A 19907-nucleotide genomic window follows, 5' to 3' on the forward strand; every position below is an offset into this window, starting at 1 on the left:
CAGACTGGCCATCAAAGTCCAGCGAGAAGGGTGACCAACGCTGCCCCAGAGCCGACAGAGGTAACCTGACTCTCTCCCACGTTAAGGCCAACGGGAGCCGTGGAGGAACATCAATGCGGGACGACTAGTTCCCCTATCTCCCAACTAAAGCACCGGAGGGCGACTACATTCCCCACCCGAGGGCCACCGGATTTCCCACGCGGCACACCACGAGGCTGGAGCCCCACAGAACCAGTGGAAGAGCCGGAGAGACACCGGAAACAAGGCGGGACCCATTCTGAGCACGGACGCTGAGACATCCTCGAGCCCAGCTGACGGCGCCCACGATTTGGCCGTCCGTAGCGGCGGTGAAGAACGGAGAGAAGGAAACAACGTGGCAATCGGGCCGGCATGCCCCGACTCGAAGAATTGCAGCAGCAGAGAGGAGCATAGCGACAGGAGCAGCCAATTACCTCAACTACCTCCTAAACAGGTTCAGCTACTTTCTTTCCTTCAACGGAGGTGAGGAGCAAAGCAATGGGAGCAGCCAAATTACCCCAGGTACCTCCTGAGAAGGTTCATCTATGCCCCTTCCATGGATTACAACAGACGGAAACGCCCAAATACCTCATGAAAAAAACTCATCTTAGCTACTTCTTTCTCCTCTTTTGCGGATACAACAAATGAGAATCGTCCAAACTACTTTCTTCCTTCTTTTAGTGGAATATAGTTTAAGAGCCTCATACTAAGACCAACTAAATCTACTGTCCTCCTCCTTTCTATGGAATACTACCTCCAACCAGCAAAATGCTAATAGATTCACAGAACCCACCTAACAGGCAGCTCAAATTGCACCAACTGCCCTCCCTAACAAAACCTCGTAGCTTCCAACTAGCTAAATGCTGACCAGAACTACGGGACCCTGCGCTTACACACCAACCTGAGCATCTGACTGTGAGTAACCCATATATCCCAAACTGACACCATTATGAATATAATCAAAATATTTCTAGCAATATATTCAAAAACAAAAAGAGGTGGGAATATAAAAGCCAGGCTATCCAAAAATTGGAACCAAACCGAAATTAAAACAACCAGCGTTTGTTAATTTACAGACAAATGATAATAAAACAATTGTTTTATTATCATTTGTCTGTTTTATTATCATTTGTCTGTAAATTAACAAACGCTGGTTGTTTTAATTTCGGTTTGGTTCCAATTTTTGGATAGCCTGGCTTTTATATTCCCATCTCTTTTTGTTTTTGTCTTTACGCCACGTGGGATCTACTGAGTTCTCCACGTTTTGTGGATTCTCTCTAGCAATATATTCACTCACATTGATCCACCTAACACTATCTGTCCCATTTGCTGAATACAACACTATACCCATCCTACAAATCCACCAAAGACTGATCAAACATTCTACACTACATTAACGGACACCCACCAAACCAAAAGAAAATTGTCCAAACACGGTCAACACCAACAAAACAACACGAATGATCACAACAAATACACAACGAAAGGCAACTTACAAGAATCCATACATCACCAAACCTAACAGCCCTGTACCAAAATATCCAAATAGGCTACATTAATGCCAGATCAGTAGTCAACAAAACAACACCAATATCAGACTGGATCAACTCAGAAAACCTTGATCTCATCTTCCTCAGTGAAACCTGGATCCACAATCAAAAGGACCCCATACTCCTTGAACTTTGTCCTCCAGGATATAAAATCACCCACTGGACCAGATCAATAAAGAGAGGCGGAGGAATTGCACTAATACAGAGAGAACAATTCACTACCGAAACCACCGCTGAGTCCATAACACCTCAACTAGAAATTGCATCAATCAGAATCCAAAACAAATCTCTAACTGATCAACTGAATTGTATTCTACTCTACAGACCACCCGGTAATTGGAATGAAAGCCAGCCAATCTTCACGGACTTCATCTCAAACACTTGTGTTAATAACGCCAACATATTAATATTAGGCGACATAAACCTCCACTTAGAAGATCCCAATTCCGCCAATGCACGTGAATGTAATGAATTCTTACAGTCCTGGGACCTCAAATGGCCTCAAATACAAACCACCCACAATAAGGGACACACACTGGACCTCCTAGCACACAGACCATAACCTATCAATAACAAACATCAAGTGGTCAGAAAAACCATGGACCGACCATTGCCAAATGAACCTACTCCTAAACTGGCGTAAGAAAGGATTAACTCGAACATCAGAACAAACAACCTACACTATGAGAGGGCAAATAGACCCACAAATATTCTGGCAACAGATATATGACAACATACATACATGTAGTAGATGACTGCAGAAAAAGGCCTGCACGGTCCATCCAGTCTGCCCAACAAGACAAACTCATATGTGCTACTTTTTGTGTATATCTTACCTTGATTTGTAACTGTCATTTTCAGGGCACAGACCGTACAAGTCTGCCCAGCACTATCCCCGCCTCCCAACCACCAGCCCACAACCACCAACGGATGGAAGACAAGATCTGACTCCACACAATACCTCACAATGGGAGGACAGATGCAGAACAATACTAAATGAAATAGCACCTCTAAAAACGAGAACATCAAGAAGACAAAACTCAATACCTTGGTACAATGACGAACTAAAAAAAACTCAAAATACAAACCAGAACACTAGAACGAGCATGGAAAAAAGCAAAAGACGAAATCACACTCAATGCTTGGAAACAAATGCACAGAAAATACAAATATGCAATAAGACAAACCAAAAGGTCCTACTACAAAACCAAACTAGGACTGGACAACAAAGACCTCAAGAAACTATTTGAACTCGTAAATAAGCTATTAGACACCACCCCAGTCACCACATCCAACACAGACATCCCACATGCAGACAATCTGGCCACCTACTTCAAAGACAAAATAACAAAACTATGCAGCACCCTTCTTCATCATAACACCGATATCGAAAACTTTTTCGACAACCTGGACCTAACCCTGGGTGGATGCCCAGCTGATCGAACCTGGTCATTATTCAATTCACTTACCACCGAATCAGTCACACAAGCGACTCGAAGGTTCGCCAAAACCCACTGCAAACTGGACACATGTCCCAGTCACCTACTTAAATGTGCTCCCAACCGATTCATAGAAGATCTTACATCCTACCTTAACTTCATGTTACAACAAGGCTCCTTCTCCAAGGAATTTAGCAACATCTTACCCCAATACCTAAAGACACTAAGAAAAAAAACAAATGATCTCACCAACTACTGACCAGTTGCGTCTATTCCTTTAGTAGTAAAATTGATGGAGAGCTTGGTAACTAAACAGCTCACGGAATACTTGGACAAGTTTTCCATACTACACGACTCACAATCAGGATTCCACTCCCACCATAGCACTGAGACTGTACTAGTTACTCTCCTGACCAAATTCAAGCAGGAAATAGCCATATTTAAAAGCATACTCCTCCAATTTGACATGTTGAGCGCATTCGACATGGTAATCCACAATATATTACTGAGACTCCTTGACCACTTTGGGATTGGTGGAAACGTACTTAACTGGATTAAGGGCTTTCTTACCACCAGAACATACCAAGTAAAATCAAACTGAAATATATCACTACCATGGAAAGCAGCCTGCGGAGTACCTCAAGGATCACCATTATCACTAATTCTCTTCAACATGATGATGATTCCAGTGTCAAAGTCCTTGTCCAGTCGAAGTCTCAACCCATATCATCTATGCAGATGACATCACAATATACATCCCCTTCAAACAGGACTTGACAGAAATAACCAATAAAATTAATGACGGCCTTAACATCATCGGCTCCTGGGCAAACTCTTTCCAACTGAAACTGAACACTGAAAAAACACACTGCCTCATCCTCTAATCACAACACAACAAATACAAACCAGCTACCATAACTACCCCAGAATCATTCTCCCTACCTCAGAAAGCTTAAAAATACTCGGGGTCACACTTAATCGGAACCTCACACTAGAGAACCAAGTAAATATTGTGATAAAGAAGATGTTCCATGCAATGTGGAAACTCAAACGACTAAAACCTTTCTTCGTAAGTCATGCAGATTACTGTAACGGAATCGATGCGGGTTGCAAAGCACAAGTCACAAAAAAACTCCAGACCGCCCAAAATACAGCAGCCAGACTGATATATGGGAAAACACACTTCGAAAGTGCCAAACCCTTACGAGAAAAGCTGCATTGGCTCCCAATCAAAGAACGGACCATCTTCAAAATCTGCACCTTGGTACACAAAATCATCTACGGCGTAGTACCAGGTTACATGACAGACCTAATAGATCTACCAACTAGAAACAGAATCAGATCATCAAGATCATACCTAAACCTACACTATCCGAACTGTAAAAGACTAAAATACAAAACAACCTACGCATCCAATTTCTCCTACATAAGCGCACAACTATGGAACGGACTCCCAAACAAAGTGAGAACAATTCCATGACCACTTAAACTTCAGGAAATCACTTAAGACTCACCTATTTAAAAAAGCCTATCCCAACGATCCAACATAAAATCTCAGTACCCAGCAACATATCTTAACCAATGATCATACTGGACAATGCATAATCTTTACCTCTTTTGACCCCTTGTTACATGATCACCACATACTTTGTATCTGTTATCAACCGAATTGGCAACAGCCTCTACGGTACCATGTAAGCCACATTGAGCCTGCAAATAGGTGGGAAAATGTGGGGTACAAATGTGGGCCGACGTCCGCAGCGGTCCAGGAATCAGCAAAAACTTTTGCAAGCAAAATAAAATCTTTCCAGGGAATTCCGTCACACAAGCAGCGCGAACGACTTTCTGTCCGCCACGCGAGCATGCCTCTTTAGTTCTTTTTTTCTCCACGGTTAGGTGCGACTGTGTTTCCTCTGCGCTTCGTCAAGCCCAGGAAGAGAACTACTCTTCGCAACTGAGTTTTGCTTTATATTCGCTTTTATTTTCTTTTTTAAATCTGTTTCTCAATAGAAAAAGCAAAATTGCTTGCTTTTAACAGGTGTTTTCTGTAGACCGTTGGATTGGTCACAAGCCATGTCAACTCCCCAAGAGTTGCATGTCATTTTGACCTATGGAACTAACTGAGGCACTGATATGACTGCTGCATACATGAAGGATAAAGAATACTCAGAATCTTTCACTTAATTCTGAACGTAAAGGTGCTTTTCCATCCTGGTGCCATGTAGTGAGGTTGCTCAGTTGTATGAATGATTAATTCTGGTGTTTGGGGAAAACATCTGTTACAGGTAAGCAAGTTTTCTTTATCATTAGAAATTCCAGGGAGAACTTTGTTTCAAGCTAAAATTAAATGCTACTTAACTCTGTGCAGTCCTTATTAAATAGTGGCACCATAATACCAGTTCGATCTGCTCTGTCATTTTGATATATTTTGTACCCTGGTATCACCATGTCCCATGGGTTGTCCTTTTTCTTCCAGGTCTGTGAGATGCCTCTTATGTGTGTATTTCATTGATTGCCATACACACTAACTCTCCAATTTTAATTTTTGGACTTGTGGCATTTGTATATAGACACCTAAAGGTATTCTTTTTGTTCCTGTTCACAACCTGCTTATTAGCAGTTGATTTAGATAATTTGAAATCATTCATATTTGTCTAATATTTATATAAATGCACCTGAACTACCTCAGCTTTTTTTATATTGTATTAAATTTATAGCCCTTTTTTATCAAGCAAATACTTTCAGTGGGTGATAATAAAGAGCACATGAAAATACAATGCATAAAATAATCTGTGCAATCGTAACATAACATAAACGTTTATACAAAACACTGAATATTGACATCTGTAGTCACATACAGTCTCATTACAGCTAGTGGTCCTGCTCCAAACTGATTTTTCTAAATGCCTTCTGGAACTTCAGTAGTTTCCTATGTTCAATTAACCATCCCCAAAATTTCTAGAACAGCCGATTCTACATTAGTTCCTTAAAAGATATGGTTATCAATAGAAATCAAACAAAATAAAACATGGAAAAGAAAATAAGATGATACCTTTTTTATTGGACATAACTTAATACATTTCTTGATTAGCTTTCGAAGGTTGCCCTTCTTCATCAGATCGGAAATAAGCAAATGTGTTAGTTGATAGTATATATAAGTGAAGCTTCTAAGCATTTCAATGACAGTCTAGCAAGGTGGGGGTTGGGTACATCGAAGTATTTCATTTCATTGATAGTTTATCACGCTCCTCATTTCATTGATAGTTTATCACGCTCCTCTCAACTACCCACACCCATCCTGTTAGAATATCAATGACATGAAATGCTTTGATGTACCCAACCCCCACCATGCTAGACTGTCATTGAAATGCTTAGAAGCTTCACTTATATATACTATCAACTAACACATTTGCTTATTTTCGATCTGACAAAGAAGGGCAACCTTCGAAAGCTAATCAAGAAATGTATTAAGTTATGTCCAATAAAAAAGGTATCATCTTATTTTCTTTTTCATGTTTTATTTTGTTTGATTTCTATTGATAACCTTTCAGAGTGGACTAACACGGCTACCACACCTCTCTACTTAAAAGATATGTAATCCAGTTTCTGTATGAAACTATAATGATACTTTGCTTATTCCAGAAGCATGGGATAATATAGATAACAGATCTATGACTTGTATTAACCCACTCTATTTTTCTAACAGGGGGTTCTTTTAATAAAGTTTACTGTGAGGATTTTAATGTATGGATGGGGCAATAATATCTTAAACATCGTCTCTGTTAGAATATTTTAATTTTCATCTGTCAACAGCATCCTTGAAGCTACCACACTTTGAACTGTGTTCTGCTATATAGCTTTCCTCCATTTTTTATGCTTTATTTTTTATTACTACACTGTCAATTCCAAAAATTTAAAAATGAACAGATGTCACTGCAAACCAATCCCAAAGCACCTACAGTTAGTCTTGTGGGAATAATAACTATTTCAGGACTATAAAGAAAGGGACCTTGACTCCCCACTCACATAAAGCCAAATTTTTAAAAATGGGAAGAACCATAAGAATAGATAGGTTAAAGGTTTAAAGATAGTTTTCTAACTTTAAAATTCAAAAAACAAATGCTTGTGGATCAACTATGAACATTTAATTTTAAATTAAGAATAATTTTATAACAAAACATTTTTTTTAGTTCCAATATTTTTATTGTGTTTTATAGAAGATAACAAAATGGCTAAAATAAATACAATTAGCCAACATAACAGGTTAACAATGACGAAGCATCAGTATACAGTGGGGGAAATAAGTATTTGATCCCTTGCTGATTTTGTAAGTTTGCCCACTGACAAAGACATGAGCAGCCCATAATTGAAGGGTAGGTTATTGGTAACAGTGGGAGATAGCACATCACAAATTAAATCCGGAAAATCACATTGTGGAAAGTATATGAATTTATTTGCATTCTGCAGAGGGAAATAAGTATTTGATCCCCCACCAACCAGTAAGAGATCTGGCCCCTACAGACCAGGTAGATGCTCCAAATCAACTCGTTACCTGCATGACAGACAGCTGTCGGCAATGGTCACCTGTATGAAAGACACCTGTCCACAGACTCAGTGAATCAGTCAGACTCTAACCTCTACAAAATGGCCAAGAGCAAGGAGCTGTCTAAGGATGTCAGGGACAAGATCATACACCTGCACAAGGCTGGAATGGGCTACAAAACCATCAGTAAGACGCTGGGCGAGAAGGAGACAACTGTTGGTGCCATAGTAAGAAAATGGAAGAAGTACAAAATGACTGTCAATCGACAAAGATCTGGGGCTCCACGCAAAATCTCACCTCGTGGGGTATCCTTGATCATGAGGAAGGTTAGAAATCAGCCTACAACTACAAGGGGGGAACTTGTCAATGATCTCAAGGCAGCTGGGACCACTGTCACCACGAAAACCATTGGTAACACATTACGACATAACGGATTGCAATCCTGCAGTGCCCGCAAGGTCCCCCTGCTCCGGAAGGCACATGTGACGGCCCGTCTGAAGTTTGCCAGTGAACACCTGGATGATGCCGAGAGTGATTGGGAGAAGGTGCTGTGGTCAGATGAGACAAAAATTGAGCTCTTTGGCATGAACTCAACTCGCCGTGTTTGGAGGAAGAGAAATGCTGCCTATGACCCAAAGAACACCGTCCCCACTGTCAAGCATGGAGGTGGAAATGTTTTTTTTAGGGGGTGTTTCTCTGCTAAGGGCACAGGACTACTTCACCGCATCAATGGGAGAATGGATGGGGCCATGTACCGTACAATTCTGAGTGACAACCTCCTTCCCTCCGCCAGGGCCTTAAAAATGGGTCGTGGCTGGGTCTTCCAGCACGACAATGACCCAAAACATACAGCCAAGGCAACAAAGGAGTGGCTCAGGAAGAAGCACATTAGGGTCATGGAGTGGCCTAGCCAGTCACCAGACCTTAATCCCATTGAAAACTTATGGAGGGAGCTGAAGCTGCGAGTTGCCAAGCGACAGCCCAGAACTCTTAATGATTTAGAGATGATCTGCAAAGAGGAGTGGACCAAAATTCCTCCTGACATGTGTGCAAACCTCATCATCAACTACAGAAGACGTCTGACCGCTGTGCTTGCCAACAAGGGTTTTGCCACCAAGTATTAGGTCTTGTTTGCCAGAGGGATTAAATACTTATTTCCCTCTGCAGAATGCAAATAAATTCATATACTTTCCACAATGTGATTTTCCGGATTTAATTTGTGATGTGCTATCTCTCACTGTTACCAATAACCTACCCTTCAATTATGGGCTGCTCATGTCTTTGTCAGTGGGCAAACTTACAAAATCAGCAAGGGATCAAATACTTATTTCCCCCACTGTACATGTTCAAGTTAAGGCTAGACAAGAATTATTGCTATAACAAATCATAGTAGTCATAGGAGTAATACATCAAGTTCAACTCCTCCCCTCCATCACGTCCTCCGCAACTGTCGACAAAGCGGTCTCCGCTTACAATACCACTCTCTCCTCTGCTTTGGACACCCTTGCGCCATCCATCTCCTGTCCCAAAAAACGCACCAATCCCCAGCCCTGGCTGACTCCTTGCATCCGTTACCTTCGCTCCTGCACCCGATCCGCTGAGCGCCTCTGGAGGAAATCTCGTACCCTCTCAGACTTCCTCCACTACAAATTCATGCTATCCTCCCTCCACTCCTCCCTATTCCGTGCAAAACAGGACTATTACACCCAATTGACCAATTCTCTCAGCTCCAACCCTCGTCGTCTCTTCACCACCCTTAACTCCCTCCTAAAAGTGCCCCCCGCTCCTACTCCCCCTTCTCTCTCTCCTCAATCACTGGCCGACTATTTCCGCGACAAAGTGCATAAGATCAACCTTGAGTTCACGACCAAGCCACCACCACCTCCTCACCATTTAACCCTCTCCCTCAACCAACCTACCCAGGTCTCTTTCTCCTCTTTTCCTGAGATCACCGAGGATGAAACTTCTCGCCTTCTTTCCTCCTCGAAATGCACCACCTGTTCCTCTGATCCCATCCCCACCAACCTACTCAACACCATCTCCCATACTGTCACCCCCGCCATCTGTCGCATCCTCAACCTCTCTCTCTCCACTGCAACTGTCCCTGACACCTTCAAGCACGCCGTTGTCACACCTCTCCTCAAAAAACCTTCACTTGACCCTACCTGCCCCTCCAACTACCGCCCCATCTCTCTTTTACCCTTCCTTTCCAAATTACTTGAGCGTGCCGTTCATAGCCGCTGCCTTGATTTTCTCTCCTCTCATGCCATCCTCGATCCACTTCAATCCAGTTTTCGCCCCCTGCACTCGACTGAAACGGCACTCTCTAAAGTTTGCAATGACCTGCTCCTGGCCAAATCCAGAGGTCACTACTCCATCCTCATCCTCCTCGATCTTTCCGCCGCGTTTGACACTGTCAATCATGATTTACTTCTTGCCACACTGTCCTCTTTTGGGTTCCAAGGCCCTGTCCTCTCCTGGTTCTCCTCTTATCTCTCCCACCGCACCTTCAGGGTACACTCCCATGGATCTTCCTCCACTCCCATCCCACTATCCGTTGGAGTTCCCCAGGGATCTGTCCTTGGACCCCTTCTCTTCTCAATCTACACCTCTTCCCTGGGCTCGCTGATCTCGTCTCATGGTTTTCAGTATCATCTTTATGCTGCTGACACCCAGCTATACCTCTCCACCCCTGACATCACCGCGGAGACCCAGGCCAAGGTATCGGCCTGTTTATCCGACATTGCGGCATGGATGTCCAACCGCCACCTGAAGCTGAACATGTCCAAGACCGAGCTCCTCGTCTTTCCTCCTAAACCCACCTCTCCTCTTCCTCCACTTTCTATCTCTGTTGATAACACCCTCATCCTCCCCGTCCCATCTGCCCGCAACCTCGGAGTCATCTTCGACTCCTCCCTCTCCTTCTCTGTGCATATCCAACAGACTGCCAAGACCTGTCGCTTCTTCCTCTTCAACATCAGCAAAATTCGCCCTTTCCTCTCTGAGCATACCACCAGAACTCTCGTCCACGCTCTCATTACCTCTTGCCTTGATTACTGCAACTTACTCCTCACCGGCCTCCCACTCGGCCACCTATCCCCCCTTCAATCCGTTCAGAACGCTGCTGCACGTCTTATATTCTGCCAAAACCGATATACTCATATCACCCCTCTCCTCAAATCACTTCATTGGCTTCCGATCAGATATCGCATACAATTCAAGCTCCTCCTCCTTACCTACAAATGCACTCAGTCTGCGGCTCCTCACTACCTCTCCACCCTCATCTCCCCCTATGTTCCTGCCTGCAACCTCCGCTCACAGGACAAAGCCCTTCTCTCAGTACCCTTCTCCACTACTGCCAACTCCAGGCTCTGCTCATTCTGCCTTGCCTCACCCTGTGCCTGGAACAATCTTCCTTTACCCATACGCCATGCCCCCTCCCTACCCATCTTCAAATCTCTGCTTAAAACTCACCTTTCCAATGCTGCCTTCGGCGCCTAACCGCTCTAGAAATATGAAATGGCCCAATCTATCCACCCTATCAGATTAACTGTTCACTCGTCCTCCAATCTATCCACCCTATCAGATTAACTGTTCACTCGTCCTCTAGATTGTTCACTTGTCTTTAGATTGTTCTCTTGTCTTTTAGATTGTAAGCTCTTTAAGCAGGGACTGTCTTTCAATGATTAAATTGTACAGCGCTGCGTAACCCTAGTAGCGCTTTAGAAATGCTAGTTAGTAGTAGTAGTAGAGAGGTTATTGTGTAGTTGATCTAGTAAAGGAGTCCATATTTTTTTGTACTTAACAAGTGAGTTATATTTTTCAGCCACAGCATATTCATATTTAGCTAAAATACACACAGAATTCCACCATGCTAAATAGGTTATTTTGGTAAGGTCTTTCCAACAAAAGAAAAGGGTTCTTAAGGCTTGCTGTAACAGTATGTCTAATAGTTGTGCTTGGTATTTGTCTAGTGTTGCCAAATATGACTATATTATATGATATAGCGTCTTGGATATGCAAAGTAGATGATACTGTGTCTCATACAGGGTTCCAATATTCTTGAATGAATGGACAAGAGTAAATGATTTGTTTAAGATTTCCAACATCCATTTTGCATGTCCAACATTTATTCGTACTGTTTTGTGTTTTAGTTGTGTTCAACTTGGCGAGTTTAGCTGGAGTCCATTGGACCCTATGTGCCAAGTAAAACATGGATTGGGAAATGGACGCTGATTTGGTGGTATGAGTAATTTTGAACCAAAAATGTTCCCATACTTTTTCATTTAGTTGGGCGTTTAGATCGTGTTCCCATGATTGCATGGTATTAGTTGGCGAACTGAATTTAGCTAATTGAAGTATTTTGTACCATTTGGATTCAACTTTTTTGGAAGACATAAAAGACTTGCAAAGTTGCCAGCAAGTGGGATATTGTGTAGTTTACTTAAGTCTAAGGAGTCAGTTACACAATGTTTGAGCTGAATCCATTTATAGTATTGAGAACTTGTGAGACCATATTTTGTACATAATTGGGAAAAGGGAAGCCAAGAATGATCTTTTATGACATCATTGAGGGACCGAATGCCAGCCTTTTTCCAAGTAGTCCAATTAATACAAAAATTGTTAGTTTTAAATTTTGGATTATTCCAAATTGGGGGATGTACATGGAATGTGTAAAGGGATGTGTGACAACTGAATCAAGTTCTTTGAAAACAGTTTTAAGAGTTTTATACAAAACATTGGAAGAAACTTTAGTCTGTTGAGACCAAGGAAAAAGATGTGTGGGTGTGTCTGGTTGCTTTAGTAGTTCAAAATAGAACCATGATGAGGTGTTATGTTGGTCCTTATTCATAAATGCTGAGTTTTGTTTTAGGAGAAAGAATATGTGGTATTCATAGAAACTAGGGGAATTGACACCACCTTTTAGTGAGCAGGCTTTCAATTTTTTTAATAGAGATTCTAGGTGTTTTATTACTCCATAAAAATTGTATTAATTTAGCTTCAACTTTCTTATATATTGAGGGGTTTAGTAACATAGGGGAGCTTGCTAAGAATGTAGTTAATTTTTGGCACTATCATCATTTTTATAGTTTCTAGTCTACCCCACCAATTAAGCCTCAAAGGGGACCACTTTTGAATTAATGATTCAGTAATTTTGATTATATTATCAGAGTTATATTTATAGGATCTTCAATAGTGGGGCTAAAAAGAACTCCCAGGTACTTGATTTGATTTTCATTCCATTGAAAATTATATTGTTGAATAACATGTTTCAGATGAACACAATTTATGGGCAGCCACCCAATCTCCGCTAAGATTCCATGGAACCATTCTTTCTAAACAGGATTCCTTTGTGTTTATCCCACGCATGTTTGAATTCCATTACCATTTTCATCTCCACCACCCTCTCCGTGAAAAAATACTTCTTGACATTAGTCCTGAGTCTGCCCCCCTTCAACCTCAATTCATGTCCCGTAGTACTACCGCCTTCCCGTTTCCGGAAAAGCTTTGTTTGCAGATTAATACCTTTCAAATATTTGAACATCTGTATCTTATCACCCCTGTTTTTCCTTTCCTCCAAGGTATACATGTTCAGGTCAGCAAGTCTCTCCTCGTACGGTTTGCAACGCAAATCCCATACCATTTTTGTAGCCTTTCTTTGTATCGTGTCCAGTCTTTTTACATCTTTAGCCAGATATGGCCTCCAAAACTGAACACAATACTCCAAGTGGGGCCTCATCAACGACTTCTAGAGGGGCATCAACACCTCTTTTCTTCTGCTGGTTATGCACCTCTCTACACAGCCTAGCATCCTTCTGGCCACAGCCGTCGCCTTGTCTCATTGTTTCTTTACCTTCAGATCCTTCGACACCAACACCCCAAGGCCTCTCTCCTGAGTCGAGCTTATTACTCACTCCCCTCCTATCCGGTATCTCTCTTTTGGGTTTCTGCACCCCAAGTGCTTATCACTCTACACTTCTTGGCATTAAATTTTAACTTATCAAAGCCAAAAGAAACCGTTTTTGCTTCTCTTAGCAATATGTTGTAGTCACCATCACTGCACTATAGCCCTACCTGCCTCCTTATGTTTTCACAATTTTGTATCTTTCTTTTGTTCAATGTTATGCCTGTTTGTCAAATCGCTCTTCTGTTATATCAACTTATTAAATTGTGCACTTATCATAGGGCTGGTCTTTCTTCATGCATGCGAAAACAATGTACGACCACCTAAACTTCAGGAGATCATTAAAGATCTATTTATTCAGAAAAGCATTCCACACTGACCTAACTTAAATGCCTCAACCGTTTGTCTTCTGGAAAAACGAGAAGTAACTAAAATTTTAACTCTCTACTTTACACGCAGGCCTTGGTACGCGGATCTGTGAAGGCTTTTGGTCGGAGTTCCTGTCCAGCTTCCTCTCATGCAGGACCTTCTGATGTAGGGTCCAGTGGTTCATCCAGATCCAGGTTGATTCTGTCTTACGGCCTGGCCTGGCTCTTGAAGCGGGCAAGATTGACAGGTTACTCTGTAAGGGTTCACCTCAGTGCAATTAGTGCTTATCATGTAGAGGGTAAGCCCATCTCTGGACAGCCTCTAGTTGTTCACTTCATGAGAGGTTTGCTGTTGAAAAAGCCCCCTTTCAAACCTCCACCTTTGTCAAGGGACCTCAACGTCATCCTCAACCAGCTGATGAATGTTCCTTTTGATTCATTTGATTCATGTCCACTGAAGTACTTGACCTGGATGGTCTTGTTTTTGGTGGCAGTTACTTCAGCTTGCAAGGTCAGTGAGTTTTAGGCTTTAGTAGTGGATCCACCTTATACTAAGTTTCATCTCAACAGAGTAGGTCTGTGCATACACCCTAAGTTCCTGTCTAAGGTAGTGTTGGAGTTCCATCTGAACCATTTGATCATTCTTCCAACATTCTTTCCCAAACCTTATGCCCATCCTGGCTAAAGTGCACTGCACACCTTAGACTGCAAGTGAGCATTGGCCCTTTACTTGGAGCGGACTAAGCCCTACAGACAGACCACCCAGCCTTTTTTTCCTTTTAATCCCAACAGGATGGGGGTCGCCATTGGGAAACATACCATTTCCAATTGGTTTGCAGATTGCATTTCATTCTCTTATTCCCAGGTTGAGCTGACTCTTGAGGATCATGTCAAGCCTCAGAATGTCAGAGCCATGGCTGTGTCAGTAGCCTATTTGAGGTCAGTCTCCATTGAAGAAATTTGCAAGGCTGCGACTTGGTCTTCAGTCCACACATTCACATCTCACTACTGCTTTGAGCACGATACCTGATTCGATAGTCTGTTTGGACAGACAGTTCTGCAGAATTTGTTTGGTGTCTAGAATCCAACTCCACCTCCCTAGGCCGTTTTGTTCTGTTCCAGGCTACACTATTAAAACAGTTTGTATATATTTTCAGGTTGATCAGTTTTTTTTAACTTGCCGTTGCGTGGTCCAGTTGTCCTACTGCTTTTGTTTTCAGTGAGCCTGGTAACTAGGGATTTCCACATATGAGAATATTCCTGCTTGATTTTGGAGAAAGCGAAGTAGTTACCTGTAACAGGTATTCTCCAAAGACAGCAGGCCATTCATTCTCACGTACCCCCCACCTCCCCTTGATGTTTTATTTATTTATTAGGATTTATTTACCACCTTTTTGAAGGAATTCACTCAAGGTGGTATACAGCAAGAATAAGTCAAACATAAGCAATAGACAATTACAGCATAAAAATATTCAAACAATACAGTATCATACACAAGTGTCAACATAATACATAATAAAACATTTTCATAGACAGTCTAGGGTATAAGCAAAGATGGAATATATATATATATATAGATATAAAGTAACAGGAGTAAGAAAATAAGGGACTCATTAAAGAGAGTTTCAAATGAGGTCAGAAAGGTGCTTGAACATTATCTTGGCTATGGTGGAGTGGATACATGTCCTGCTATAAAATGTCTCCTGTTTGGTAGCTATCCTATTGTACTGCAGGTCTCATGCTCTCGTGGTGGGAATGCGCATGCTGTTCAAAAGCTGTAATACTCTATTTAGTGTTCCGCACTGGGCAACGTGGATGATGTCACCCACATGTGCATAAGTACATAAGTATTGCCATACTGGGAAAGACCAAAGGTCCATCAAGCACAGCATCCTGTTTCCAACAGTGGCCAATCCAGATCACAAATACCTTGCAAGATCCCAAAAAAGTACAAAACATTTTATACTGCTTATCCCAGAAATAGTGGATTTTCCCCAAGTCCATTTAATAACGGTCTATGGACTTTTCCTTTAGGAAGCCGTCCAAACCTTTTTAAAACTCCGCTAAGCTAACCGCCTTTACCACATTCTCTGGCAACGAATTCCAGAGTTTAATTACACGTTGAGTGAAGAAAAATTTTCTCCAATTTGTTTTAAATATACTACATTGTAGCTTCATCGCATGCCCCCTAGTCCTAGTATTTTGTGAGAATGAATGGCCTGCTATACTCTGAGAATACCTGTTATACAGGTAAATACCTTCACATTAGGATTTCCTAAAGATCCTGTTTCAGTAGTATCCTTTAAGGATACTCCACACTGAGCCCTGTGCTTCTGGGTGACTTCTTTCCTGCCCATTTTATTTGAAATGCTGCACTGTCTTCTTTTTAAATGTTAATGCCAGCAGCCTGGTTCCATCCGGTTACGGTTGGAGTCTGTCCTTTAGGAACAACTCCCTGTTTCCCAGAATGTTGGCCAGTTCTTAACAAATCTAAATCCTCATCCCTGCACCATTGACTCAACCACACATTAAGACTTTGGAGCTCTGTCTGCCTCTTGGGTCATGTGCATGGGATGGAGAGCATTTCTGAAAATGGTACCCTGCAGGATCTGGATTTCAGCTTTCTACCTAAGAGCCTAAATCTGACTTCCAGAACTTTCCTCCCATATTTTCCTATGTCATTGATACCCACATGTATCAAGACAGCTGGCTCTTCCCCAGCCTTATCTAAAATGCTATCTAAGTGATTTGTCTGCCACCTTTGCACCAAGCAGGCATGTGACCAGGCGGACCCCATGTCCACCAGCCACCTTGCAATCTTCATGCCTAATGGTCAAATCACCAACTACAACAGCTGTCCTAATCCTCCCCGCCTGGGCAGAAGCTCCTGGAGAGACATCCTTTGCGCAAGAGAATGTTGTATCCCCTGGTGGGCAGGTCCTGGCTACAGGATTGCGTCCTACTTCACCAGGGTGATGCTTTCCTTGTAGGAGACCTCCCTCCTCCAAGGGCTGTCAGACTGGAGGTGGGACCGCTACAATGTCCCTGTATGCCTTCTCTATGTACCTCTCACCTTCAGCTCCTCCAAGTCAGCTACTCTAGCCTCAAGAGAATGGACTCGTTCTCTGAGAGCTAGGAGCTCTTTGCATTGAGCTCACACATGTATCCTCTCTCAAACTGGGAAATAATCAGACATGTGACAGTGCAAAAGACTCCTTTTGTTGCTGGACTGCAGTCTGCATCTTAGTATTATTGAGTTGTTTAAAACTTCTTAAAGTAGTAGTAATATTAGATTAATATAAAGAGCCTTAAGATGATATGGTACATTGTGTGATTTTGCTTCTCAAAAAGTAATTAAATGTAATTAAAACCCTGTAATGAAAACTCCCCTCTTATCCTAATTAGAATAATTGACTATGTTAAAACTGGAAATGAAGAGGTGTACTAGGAGTGGGCGGGAGTTGGTGAGTTTTAAATTATTAGGTCTTTAGGACATCAGAGAATCATGTAGTAAGACAGGTCAAAGGAATTTCAAGGGCATGTCTCCCTTCCAGACCTGCAAATGCTCAATCATTTGACCTGTACTGTAGCTTCAGATAAGCACTTGCCTATTTTATAGACTTTTTATTTGCACATGAGGTATTTGGAGCACAATTAATATGGCTAAAACTAAAGGGCAAATGGCTGTGAAGACTTTGATGCTCTGGACATAATAAGGGAGACACCCCCTAGAAAGGTTATGTGATCTGTCTTTACTACATGGCTCTTTGATGCCCTAAAGACCTAAGGCAGTGGTTCCCAAACCTGGTCCTGGAGACACCCTGTCAGTCAGGTTTTCAGGATATCCACAATGAATATTCATGAGAGAGATTTGCATGAAGCGGAGGCAGTGTGAATATCTTGAAAACTTGACTGAGGTGCCTCCAGGACCAGGTTTGGGAATCACTGACCTAAGGAGTCCTTTTACTAAGGTGTTCTAATGGAATTAGAGTGCTCTAAATGATGCTCAGCTTAGTAAAAGGACCCCTAAAACTTTAGAAATAATTTTTAAAAATTAATGAAATTCTTCATTTAGAATTAAATATTCATAGTTGATGCACAAGCATTTGTTTTTTGTTTTGTTTTTTAATTTCAAAGCTTGAAATATTTTCTCTTTAAAACTTAAATCTGTCATCTTATGATCCTTCCCATTTTTATAAATTTTAAATAAGTATTTAACATTAATCAATGAAAAAGAAAAGATTGAATTACATATTCAAGATAGCATTCTCCGAGGACAAGCAGGCTGCTTGTTCTCACTGATGGGTGACGTCCACGGCAGCCCCTCCAATCGGAAACTTCTCTAGCAAAGTCCTTTGCTAGTCCTCGCGCGCACCGCGCATGCGCGGCCGTCTTCCCGCCCGAAACCGGCTCGAGCCGGCCAGTCTTCTTTTGTCCGCACTCGGTACGGTCGTGTTTCGCCGTGTCGACCCCGGAAAGTCGACCTCGCGCGTCCAAATTTATTTTGACGTGTTTTTTTTTTCTTCGGAAAAGTCTTTAAAAGTGTCGGGAAGTGCTCCGGAAACCCCCCCCCCCCCCCCCCCCCCCGGGTTTCGTGTCAACCCCTTCCCGTACTTCCAGCTTTTTGCCCCGATAAGTTTTCTTTCGTCGTCGGGGTAGGCCTCTTTTCGGCCTCGGTCGAGATTTTCTCCCTTAAAAATTTTTGGTGCTCTTTTTCCGTCATTTCGGATTTTGATTTCGCCGGCGTGATTTTTCCGCCCATGACATCGAAGCCTTCCAGCGGCTTCAAGAAGTGCACCCAGTGCGCCCGGATAATCTCGCTCACTGATCGACACTCGTCGTGTCTTCAGTGTCTGGGGGCCGAGCACCGCCCTCAGAACTGTAGTCTGTGTTCCCTGCTTCAAAGGCGGACTCAGGTAGCGAGATTAGCCCAGTGGAACGTGTTGTTCTCGGGCTCTTCGTCGGCATCGGCACCGGGATCTTCGATTGCATCGACGTCGTCAGCGTCCAGACCATCTTCCTCGGCCGCCACTGCATCGAGTGCATCGAGGCATCGGGCCTCTGCATCGGCGCCAAGGTATCGGGCGACTGCATCGACATCGGTGGTACCGGGACCTCGTCTGCTGATGTCGTCGGATGGTGGTGCATCGTCAGGAGTGCAGGTGAGGGCTGTCCATTCCCCTGCTGGTGGCGGTGAGCCTTCGGGTGGGTCTCCTCCTACCCTGAGGGCTCCTGCGGTACAGCCCCCCCGAGACCGACCTCCTTCGGCCTCGGCCCCGAGGAAGCGACGGCTGGATTCTACGTCCTCCTCGTCGGTGCCGGGGAGCTCCGGTGACATGCTTCGGAAGAAGTCGAAGAAGCATCGACACCGGTCGCCTCCCCGCGTCGGCACCGAGAGCTCTGGGTCGCCGAGGGAGTCGGCACCCAGCAGGCATCGGCACCGAGAGGACCGCTCACCCTCTGTTCAGGAGGTGTCGATGCGCTCCACTCTGGACAGCCCAGAACAGCCTCCTCGCCCGGAACAGGTTCTGACGTCGACGCCTGCATCGACCTCTTTGCCTTTCTCTGCAGCCGCTCTGAACGAGAGCCTCCGGGCCGTTCTCCCAGAGATTCTGGGAGAGCTGTTGCGCCCTACCCCTCCGGTACCGGATGTGCTTGCGCCTCCGGTACCGTCGAGCGTGGCGCCGGCTGGCCCATCGCCCGGGGTGAGGTCCCCGACGTCGGTACCGCGTGCGGTGCCGACTGCGGCCACCTCCCAGGAGGGCTCCCCGACTACGTCGGCGGAGGGAGCTTCGCCGATGCGGGCGAGGGAGTCTACCTCTCGACGCCCCCATCGTGGACGTGGCTCCACCGAGTCGAGCCGGGCGAGGTTGCAGACACAGGTTCGTGAACTTGTGTCTGACACCGAGGGTGAGGCCTCGTGGGAGGAAGAGGAAGACCCCAGATATTTCTCTGACGAGGAGTCTGAGGGTCTTCCTTCTGATCCCACTCCCTCTCCTGAAAGACAGCTTTCTCCTCCTGAGAGTCTGTCTTTCGCTTCCTTTGTCCGGGAGATGTCTACGGCCATCCCCTTCCCGGTGGTTG

At 43.7% G+C, this 19907-nt stretch overlaps 1 protein-coding gene across 7 annotated transcripts in view; it reads left to right on the plus strand.

Annotated features, from left to right (window-relative positions):
- The window catches only part of TIAL1 (TIA1 cytotoxic granule associated RNA binding protein like 1), a 232638-nt gene that overhangs the window by 179536 nt on the left and 33195 nt on the right, over positions 1-19907 (plus strand). Inside the window, exon 13 of one of the 7 annotated variants that reach the window (XR_003942079.1) lies at positions 5484-5587. The exons of the other annotated variants lie outside the window; for them this stretch is intronic. The gene's annotated coding sequence lies outside the window, so the exon portion shown is untranslated. The remainder of the gene's footprint in view (positions 1-5483; positions 5588-19907) is intronic. 7 annotated transcript variants of the gene reach the window in all.

This window comes from Microcaecilia unicolor, chromosome 5 (assembly GCF_901765095.1).
Source record: "Microcaecilia unicolor chromosome 5, aMicUni1.1, whole genome shotgun sequence".
NCBI lineage: Eukaryota > Metazoa > Chordata > Amphibia > Gymnophiona > Siphonopidae > Microcaecilia > Microcaecilia unicolor.